The 10,222-nt window shown below is 38.9% G+C and overlaps 1 long non-coding RNA gene across 2 annotated transcripts in view; it reads left to right on the top strand.

Moving 5' to 3' along the window:
- The first annotated feature begins 1,738 nt into the window (after positions 1 to 1,738).
- The window catches only part of LOC123974135, a 14,346-nt gene continuing 5,862 nt past the window's right edge, over positions 1,739 to 10,222 (top strand). The window contains exons 1-3 of one of the 2 annotated variants that reach the window (XR_006825761.1): positions 1,739 to 2,339; positions 5,314 to 5,365; positions 6,295 to 6,396. This is a non-coding gene — a long non-coding RNA (uncharacterized LOC123974135). The remainder of the gene's footprint in view (positions 2,340 to 5,313; positions 5,366 to 6,294; positions 6,397 to 10,222) is intronic. The other variant, XR_006825762.1, reaches the window with a different exon arrangement.

Here is a 10,222-nt window from a genome sequence, read left to right as displayed (position 1 = left end):
AGTTTGGCCGGACGGCCAGCTCTAGGAAGGGTTCTGGTCGTCCCAAACGTCTTCCATTTGAGAATTATGGAGGCCACTGTGCTCTTAGGAACCTTAAGAGCAGCAGAAATTTTTTTGTAACCTTGGCCAGATATGTGCCTTGCCACAATTCTGTCTCTGAGCTCTTCAGGCAGTTCCTTTGACTTCATGATTCTCATTTGCTCTGACATGCACTGTGAGCTGTAAGGTCTTATATAGACAGGTGTGTGGCTTTCCTAATCAAGTCCAATCAGTATAATCAAACACAGCTGGACTCAAATGAAGGTGTAGAACCATCTCAAGGATGATCAGAAGAAATAGACAGCACCTGAGTTAAATATGAGTGTCACCGCAAAGGGTCTGAATACTTATGACCATGTGATATTTCAGTTTTTCTTTTTTAATAAATTTGCAAAAATTTCTACATTTCTGTGTTTTTCTGTCAAGATGGGGTGCTGAGTGTACATTACTGAGAAATAAAATGAACTTTTTTGATTTTTGGAAAATGGCTGCAATGAAACAAAGAGTGAAAAATTTAAAGGGGTCTGAATACTTTCCGTACCCACTGTACATCCACAAAATAAGTAATGTATGGAAGAATGGGTAATAGAAAATGTATAACAAAACTTAGTTTAAGACCTCATACATTTTATACGGTACTGCAAATGAATTGGCATATATTTTTTAATCTGTTATCACTCCCCAACATGTTTTTCAATTTATCATGTTTGTTTTGCAAATTTGTATTGCGATTGCCAAAGATTATGAAATGATACTTTGTAAGAATAAAAAAACTCTAGACATTTTAATTTAGGTTCTTACCACAACAATATCCTATGCATATAAAATTAATGTTGATGTTCAGATGTTATAAACAATACTGGGCCTAAAACAGAGCCTTGGGGAACCCCACGAGTACCCTTCAGTGATTTTGAATTAAAGTAATTTATTTAATCATACTGGTAGCGATTCTTCACGTCAAAACATCACATACATTTCTAATTTCCTTACTAATAAGCCATGGTCTATAGTTTGCTTTTCTGAGACCAAGAAATACTCCCATTGTATATGTATTATTTTTTAATGCAGTTGTTATTTCATACTGTTAATCCTAAAATCATGATGCTGTTTCGTAATGAAACCATATTATCGTCTACAAAATATTTTTCTAATTTCTTATGCTGTTTTCTTAGAAAACTGTGACGGCAAAGAGATTAGAGATAACATGTTTATGCTTTGTTAATAGGAATGACGTCAGCTGTTTCCTTTTTCATGCAGTATACCATTTTCATTTCACTTCCATAATGTTCTTTACTAGAGACATGCCAACTGCATTCCAGTCTGTGGACTGGAGCAGCTGGAGTGCACATCAGAATATTTCATCTATTGGACACATTAAACCAAGTCTTCTGTTACTTTCAGATATAATGCATAACTACAGTATATTCCAAATTTCATGAGGGGAATTGTGTTGTTGATCTATCCTTTCTTCTTGACGAGGTCATGTGACAGTACATCTGTGGCTGCTTAAGCAGGTGTCTGCGTGATGCTAATCAGCCTGGAGGAGGGCAGTGAACTTGAATTACATCATGTAGTCATTTGTGGTGATAAACAGTTTTGCATTAGAAACTTTTGGTGTGCAGTATTATTATTTTTATAAGCATATGGAAGCAGCGTACAGTTAAATAATAAATTAGTTATAATTCATAGACATAGTATATTAATATTTTTGATCAAATTCAACCAGGATTAGCCACAAGTTTAAGTATTATTTTGATCAGCAGATTTAAATGATTAACTACCTGAAAAGAAATGTAATCACTACTGATTTCAAGTTACAGGAACTCACATGAGCTAATTAAGTTAATTGGAAGATTTGACGCATAGAATAGATTAAATGCTAATGATAAAATCAGAACTAAAAATATATTTTTCTAATCAAAGATGCAGTTTGCAAGATTTTTAAGCAGTGAAACATCTCAAAAGTGTTATCAAGACTCAAGAGGAATAAATAAGTGAAGCTTCTCTGAAGAACCCATCACGGAACACTGATTTGCTGTGTTAAAGGACTTTCAAAATATGTTTTTTAGGTCAGGCACAGAAAAAAGACACATCTTGAAGCTCATAATGTCTTCCCCAGAGGAATTTGGTCATGGTTATATAATTTGTGTATGGTTAGGGTGTTTGCCTGAAGATAATCACCAATGTCAGATGCATCATGTCAGAAAATCCTGTCCACTCGAGGTTGTGACTGACTGCTATACCAGAAAATTTATGTTGTTTGATCTGGATTCCCTTGAGTGATCCTGGACCTGCGGTCGGTGAGTGAAATGACTCTGCCATTTGATTGTGTAGCTGCTGGCACGCATGGCTGCTTGTGAGTTTGTGAAAGTTGCTACACATAGCATTTTGTGCCATTATATTATGAGCCAATAACAAGCTACCAGCAAAAGCAATGTCAGTGCTCTGTCTGCACCTGTGTTACAGGGTCATCTAACTATCAGCAGATACATTTGGATTTACTTGTTGAGATTTTGACATCTGTCTCTGAGATTCAACACTTTTCACTGAAACTTATTTACACAGAACAAATAGTATATGAAAACAGTTGACACTAGTCTATGGACAATGGTGGACAGTAAGTACATATACTCAATGCTTTTATTTAAGTATAAATTTGATGCACACTTTACATACGTATTTACACATAAAACCTACAGCTGAAACAATTAGTCAATTGACAGATATGCACACACAACAACAAGCCTTGCTCCTCACACAGTCACAAGAGATAGCTTCCTTTAATGAACTGAAGTGATTAGCAACTCTGAGGACAATTCTACCAGCCATGTCTTCCTTCTATTTCATGTAAAATATTAAAACACACGTAAATAAATACATAAAAAATAAGTAATTAATAATTAAAGACAATAAATAAATATGGTAATTACTTAATTATCCCGAGTAAAGGCCTGGTCACAACACAATGTATAACAGCAAAATTAATCTGAACGTTTTACAATATTTGCTTCTAGAAGCTTGGTTACATGGTGACTAAAACAGGCTTAGTGGGTAAACTGATGCAGCTTGTGAGCTAACTACTTACATACTATAGCCAGCCAGTCATAATAGTTCCCCGAGCTTCTCTCTGTTTTCACCATGGCACACAGTTTTTAGGTTCACACACTTTACTCAAAAGATATATTTTTACCATTAACTCCCATCTCATAACTGTGTGTAAACCATTCCTCTTTTGTGGAACTATTTTATTACTACTGAGGACGTTAAATAAAAGCGGATGGTGCAATGCAAAAAAGCTACAATAGCTTCCACCATTTTGGAGTCTGCTTTTTGTCCCCTTAAAGGTCAACACTGCAACACTTGACACAAAACATAAGTGTGGATTTACTTTGTCTGTGCCAGCAAATCCACTTATCATTCCATTGTAATTAATTTAATTTGCAGGGACACTGTTTCTAGACAGACACATGGTTATTGAATTTTGTGCCCATTATTGTAGTGCCGCATTGTAAAAATGTAACGGTCCTTCAATCTCTATCTCAGTGGGTGTTCCCTGTGGCATCTGAGAACTGTAGCTGCTAGGACACTGCCAGTCATATTCTGTGGTGTGCTGCTTAGTGAAGGTCTGTCGTTTTACACAGTGTAACAGAGAGAGAGGTGAAAGGATACATTTAGGGGGCACTGTCTCAGCAGAATTTTAGGCCTATTCCACACGGACACGGGTATTTTTATAAACGGAGTTTTTCCTCCTTCGTTTAATAAGAAATCTCTGTCCACATGAAAATGCAAACACACGTTATCAAGCGCTGTCTAGAGCATGCCAAACCACCTGGCGGCGATATAGCCCTAACCGTAAAGCCACGTTGGCCGATCAGAGCCTAATAAAATTGTAAACAAATCAGGCAGTGGCGCACAACTTGACATCAAACACAGCGGATAACGGCGCACACTCTGACGTTGCAAGGCAAAAACCTCGGTTTTACTGTCCACACGACAACACTGCAATCAACGTTTCTGAAAATCCTCACCCTGGCAGGGGTTTTTAAAATATTTTGTTTTCAGTGACCTGATACTGCATTTCCGTGTGTCCGCACGGCCGAACCACCCAAAAAAGTTATGAAAATACCCGTGTTCGTGTAGACAGGGCCTTAGTGAGTTTAAGCGCCCAAACTACTACCTGGGTTGTAAAATCCCCTTACCCAGGTTGTTGAGGTTGCAGAATAAGCCCATTCAATTGTGCGCATCTGCAGGCAGTGTTAATGTCTCAAAACACCATGCCGCTTGCCAGAGGGAAAACATGCCAGGTTGCAGAGATTGCACACATGGACCCATTTAATGCTGTGCACTGATGTATAAAAAAGATTTGCACAGGTTTGTGGCGGCTAGCTGTCTGCTACCTGTGTAAAGTAAGAGGTGATTTCTTTCTATTGAATGGAGGATTTACAGTAGGTCGGGTGGTTTAAGCAACAGTTAATTCGGGTAGATGTTAAATGATTAAACATCATGAATTTGAAATAACACTTTAAACTGCATACATTGATTTGGGGTTGCATAATAGTGCAGGTTAAGGAATCCCATTTTGAACTGTGGTAATTATATCCCACCAGTATCCTGTGGTGGACAGTGGTTATCTTCAGTTCCAGCAGGCCATTCGTCTGTCCATCAGCAGGCTAATTCTGTCTAATCTTTCTCCACGCAGTCTGTGTGGCTCTTGTATGTTGTATTTATGTTAAATGCGATGTCTGGCGAAAGGTTCCCTCATCGCTGAGATTAGACATATATAAACAAGACTTTGCTGCGTACCACATGATTAGAAAATGGTTTCCTCCTGCACTGACTGTAATCTTCCCCTGCCAACACCAACTGCTACAGTGTTTCATGATTGTTTGGGACATTGCATTCTATCAAAACATTATGTCATTTTCACATGGTACATACACAGAGATACAAAATACATGTGGCTTAGAGCACATGTGATACTATACTGTGCAGCTTACTGATCTGTTTCTTGTACAGTTCCCTTCATGTTTCACACATCAGTCCCTGCTTAAGATCATCTTTACTCCAGGCTCCTTATTTCTTTACACATTCTGATATAAATCTACAAGCTGGTGGTGATAAATATTTTTCTGATTTTTGTTGCCACAGTTGGGGAGATTCTCAGAAATTCCTGTCTAGCAGTCATACTTGGAACAGTAGCTAAAATATCTGCAAAGCCTAATTAAAATGTCTCAGGTAATTCAAGATTCTAACGTGGGTTTAATACCTTGACAGGTGATGTGCTGACACTCAGCATTTGGCTGTTTGTGAACTCACACGCTCATGGGTGAGTCATACTGCATACGGGCATGCTTCATACCTCAGAACGCTCAGAGTTGATTCTAATTGACAGGTGACTAAAGGTAGGTACAAAAGATGAGCAAAAACCATGGTACAAAGAGCAGTTGTAGCAGCAAAATGTTGTTTCTGTGAAAAGAATTTCTAACCATTCAGTAATCTCTCTGATTGGGTTTGTTGGACAAGCAACAAAGCTTCCAGTTGTTTTTAAATCATGAAACATGAATGCTTGTCAAGTTCTTTCTAAGAACCTGTAACTTTTTACCTCTTAAAAACAATTTTAACAGTTGTTAAGAATCTGAATGAAGAATGTCAGCTGAAAGAAAAGTTAAGAGACCTTAAACTGTCATTTTACATTTTGGCAAGTATCAAACCAGCTATTATACCTAATGTGAATAAAAAAATGTTGATTTTATAATCAGGGAAATTTCAATCCATATGAAATATTAAATTCCCCAAGGCAGCTGGTTACTCACAATCATACAATTTTAGCCTGACTGAGTTTGTTTTGGCAGACAAAGATACAGACAAGAATATTTAAGAGTTTAAAAGATCAGATAATCTATTGGCCAATATTTGTTTTTACCATAAACATAACATTATTGTCGTGCTGTCCGGTGGACAAGCGATATACAGTAATGGTGTCAGTTTTTAAACCTCTGACATCATCATCATCTGATGGGGCATGATTAGAAAGCTCATAAACCAGCATAGAAAAGGGAAATAGAGCTACAGTGTGAGAGAGACAATATTTGTCTGCCATAAAATTTAAAGGTACCATAATATGATACATTTAACTTACATGAAATCATAACAGCTACTGAGCATGCATGTCAACAGCATGACAAATGATAAAAACCCAAGTAGAAAGAAAGCATAGTTTCTATGCTCCAGTATCTCATACAGACTCTTTCACAGATGACAGAAACCAAGTCGTCCTCGCTGCCGCACAACCTTCTTGCCCTCCTGCTTTGGCTCATCAATACACCTCATTCGTCCCTGACCACTGAGGGGGTCAAGGTGAGACCCCGGGACATGCTTCAAATTGTAAGGTCAAAGGTCAGCCTTTCAGCCCTCACTACAGGGTTGGTGATGTTTTGTTGTCATCAAAGCAAGACTCCAAAAGGCATGACAAATTAAAAACTTGCTGGGATTGCAATTGATTAAGTGTGTGTTAAGGGGACAGGAGTTTTCCTTTTCGTTGGCATGACAATTGCCAAGGAAACTTAGAAGGAAGTTAAGTTGATTTTGTGGTGTGCCGTGCCCGTAACTAATGACATGCCGCAAGCGTTATTCCCTAATATAGACGCAGCCAGGAATAATATCGCTGGCTTTTCTCAAATGAAATCACAGGGGAAAAGAACACTCCTGGGGCTATACTGTATGTGTATGTTCTCAAGCATATTGCGGCTGGATTTTTTTGTTGTTTTCACAACACACATATTCTTTCAACACACAGACATAGATACACACACACTTTTATCTCCAATACTATTCTCTCTAAACCCCGGCGTAGAAACTTAATTAATCTGATAATGTTAATTCCCTGCTTCGTATGGAGAATGAGGACTAAACGCTGTTCTTCTTCCATTGCCAAACCTGTTCAATGACGTGCTCTATCTCTTCCCTGCATTCTCTTAAATGTTTTTCTGTGGAAGGATGCAGTGACTCACACAATGCAAAGTTAAAGGCTTATCGTGATTGATAGAGAGACAGACAGAGCAGAGAGCTTGGCAATCATTCCTTTAATTAAAAATCAGAAATGCATGATTGCTCTCCCCTGTGGAAGGAGGGAACCATCTCTCTGGGATGGTACGAGCCAGAGCACCCCCCTCTACCCCCCTCGTCCTCCTACTCCCCCAATGTGCCCAACTCCCAAACCGCCAATGTTGAAAGAAGTAGTCAGATCCTTCAAAGTCTCAGTACAGCAATATAAAAACAGCTCCATCACAAGTAAAGGTCCTGCATTTAAAATCCTACTTGAGTAAAAGTATTATCGGCAAAATGTACTTCAAGTATCTAAATGAAATCAGTTACTCTCCCCGTGACTGACAATATATATGACAGATTGTTTATACTGATGCATCAGTTTGTTGTAGCTGGTCACAGAGCTAGTTTTAACTACTTCATTTACAGTTTTGTCCAGTGGTTGCAAACATAGAGGTTGGACCCCTCCAAAGGGTCACAAGATAAATAATAATTCATAATTCAATAATTTAGAATAATAAAACACAGTTCTGCTGTTGATGATGGCTCCATCTGTTTTCATTTTTTAGACTTTTCTCTAACACTTTCGTGAAATATTGGATATATATGAATAATTTGGGCCTTGAACAATTATTTAAAGCAACAATATGTAGTAATTTTATCTTTAAATAACATTCAAAACATTTTGTAATAAGGTGAATGTCAATAACACTTCGGGTCCAGAGTGCCTACTACTGCGCCACGTAACACTGAAATCAAAGGCAGGGATTGTGACAACAGCCTAATGCTGTATGGCAACAACACGACTCTTCAGCAAGCTAACTATAAGAAGAAGCAATGAGTATATAATGTACAATGTCAGTTATTTGAACAAAGCTAGCTCTGTATTCTGAGTATGGATATCATGGCATAGGCTGCTAAGAGACCAAATAAGATGTCGGAGGAAGTGAGGAAGAGAAGAAGTGAAAGTGACTGAGCAAGAGACTGGACAAGAGGAAATATGTGAGCTAAAAGAGCTGAAAGGATTCAGAACAGATGCCGAGCTGGCCTTCTTTCTGTTGGACTAGTCTTGCTGTGTCTTAAGCTGCTGTGCTTGCTGGATGTTTGGCTGTGTTAGCAAAGTTGCCAACTCAAGCAAAATCAATCCAGACAGAGCTTTAGCTGCTAGCTATAATAATATAATCTGTAGTTGATGTTAGAAATGTTACAGATGTCAGTGTGTTGTACTCTTGCATCAGTTGCTGTCTAGCTTTGTTGGCTAGCTTGCCGTGCAATTTTCAAGCAACATTATCATGCTGCTGCTAATAGAGAATGGTGCTGGTGTCGTGCTGGAGCCGGGCTCAGCAGCCTCTATGGATGTAACATTAGCTAACAGTAGAGGCAAAGAGTCCGAAGAGGACACTGACAGAGGAAGCTAAGAAGACCAAGCAAGAGGCAGCCGGACATTCCTTTGTGAAATAAAAGGCTGCAAGACAGTCACCAAGCTGGCTTTCTTTCTGTTGGACTAGTCAGTAATTGTGCTGTGCCTTGTGTTGTCACACTTGTGGTCTCTCACTTGTTGCTTGGTGTTTGGCTGTTAGCAAAGTTGGCGACTTGCTAGTTTTTGATCATAAGTAATGTAATGATAACATGCATATGTGGTGACAGTGGTGAATTACACTCCGAAACGTCACACTGTTGCTATAAATGAAAAAATTGGAAAGTTTAGAAGGGAAATCTGTCATTGGTATCAGTGGTAACAACTCATTAGCATCGAAAACATGAATCACTAATGCAATCGAGCCTATCCTCCACAGAAAAACAACTATATAGGCTGTTTTAGCCACACAAAATTATGACTCATGTCAACACATTCTCACTCCCGACTCGTCACATATTGACGCTTGGTCAAGGCCCTTTGTCGTCGCTTTTAAACGACTTGGGTAGCCCTTTTGCGTCAATTATTGACGTTTAGGGATCCGTGGTCAAGTTAGCAACACTTAGCAACAATAAATATACAACATCCGGTTAGACTTTCAAAATAAAATGCTAGCGTTTTGAAACATCACCATTTTCAATCTTCACAGCTTTCTCATTCCTCATCTTGACGGGTGCATCTAGCAACTACCACAGGGAGTATTTCAGAATAAGAGCATTTTGCCTGCCGGATTTTGCAGACACGTTTAGATTTTGTTGATTTGGTGATTAGTGCTTGCTTTTTGTGCTTCTACTATGATTAAGTAGGCTACGTAGTTAAATTGTTTTGTTTTTGTCTGATTTAACTGTGTTTATTGTTGACAAACGATTGGAAGTCTGTACTGGGTATTTTATTTTGAAAATAATAACGGATTCCGTGCCGTTTCTGTGACTTCTGGGACGCACTGCAGAGCTTCTGGTGTGAGCACAAACATTTAGTAGAATGGCTGCGATCAGCTCTGGCAGCAGCGAAGCAGACGGACTCAGTGGACTTTTAGAGTGAGTCCGGGGTCATGTAAACTTGGTTTATGACTTTGTAGCAGGTGGGCCCCATGATGAAGCTCCGCCCCCACTGTGCTGAGAGTCTAGCTCCGCCCCCAATTGTTGTCAAATCCCCTTTTCCACTACTGGGACCAGCTCGACTGGACTTGGTTTTGGCCCGCCGTCCTCCATTTTTCAATGCAGATTGTACCTCCTCAGTGTAGCTTGTTAAGACGACCTGTGCTGTTGTTTAGGTTGGGGGCAACACAGTTTCACTCCCTACTCGTCAAATGTCTGACGCATGGTCAAGGCCCTTTGTCGTCGCTTTTTAAAGACTTGGGTAGCCCTTTTGCATCAATTATTGACGTTTAGGGATCCACAGTCAAGTTAGCAACGCTTAGCAACAATAAATATGCAATATCCGGTTACACTTTCAAGATAAAACGTAACGTTTCGATACATTGCCATGTTGAAACGCGCATAATTAAAGTCATGAAACGTTGCAGTTTCGTTAGGTTTAGGCACAGAAAGTACTTGGTTGGGTTTATTCAACAAAACTACTTGGTTAAGGTTAGGAAAAGATCATGGTTTGGGTTAAAATAGCTATGTATGTCAATTAAGACTTTGAGTTAACTAACGTTAATGTCAATTTACCTCACTCGCCTAAATAAAAACATTTAATGTTTTGTTTCGCACGGGACAC

This window comes from Micropterus dolomieu, linkage group LG07 (assembly GCF_021292245.1).
Source record: "Micropterus dolomieu isolate WLL.071019.BEF.003 ecotype Adirondacks linkage group LG07, ASM2129224v1, whole genome shotgun sequence".
Classification (NCBI taxonomy): domain Eukaryota; kingdom Metazoa; phylum Chordata; class Actinopteri; order Centrarchiformes; family Centrarchidae; genus Micropterus; species Micropterus dolomieu.
This window is presented reverse-complemented; position numbering and strand designations above follow the sequence as displayed.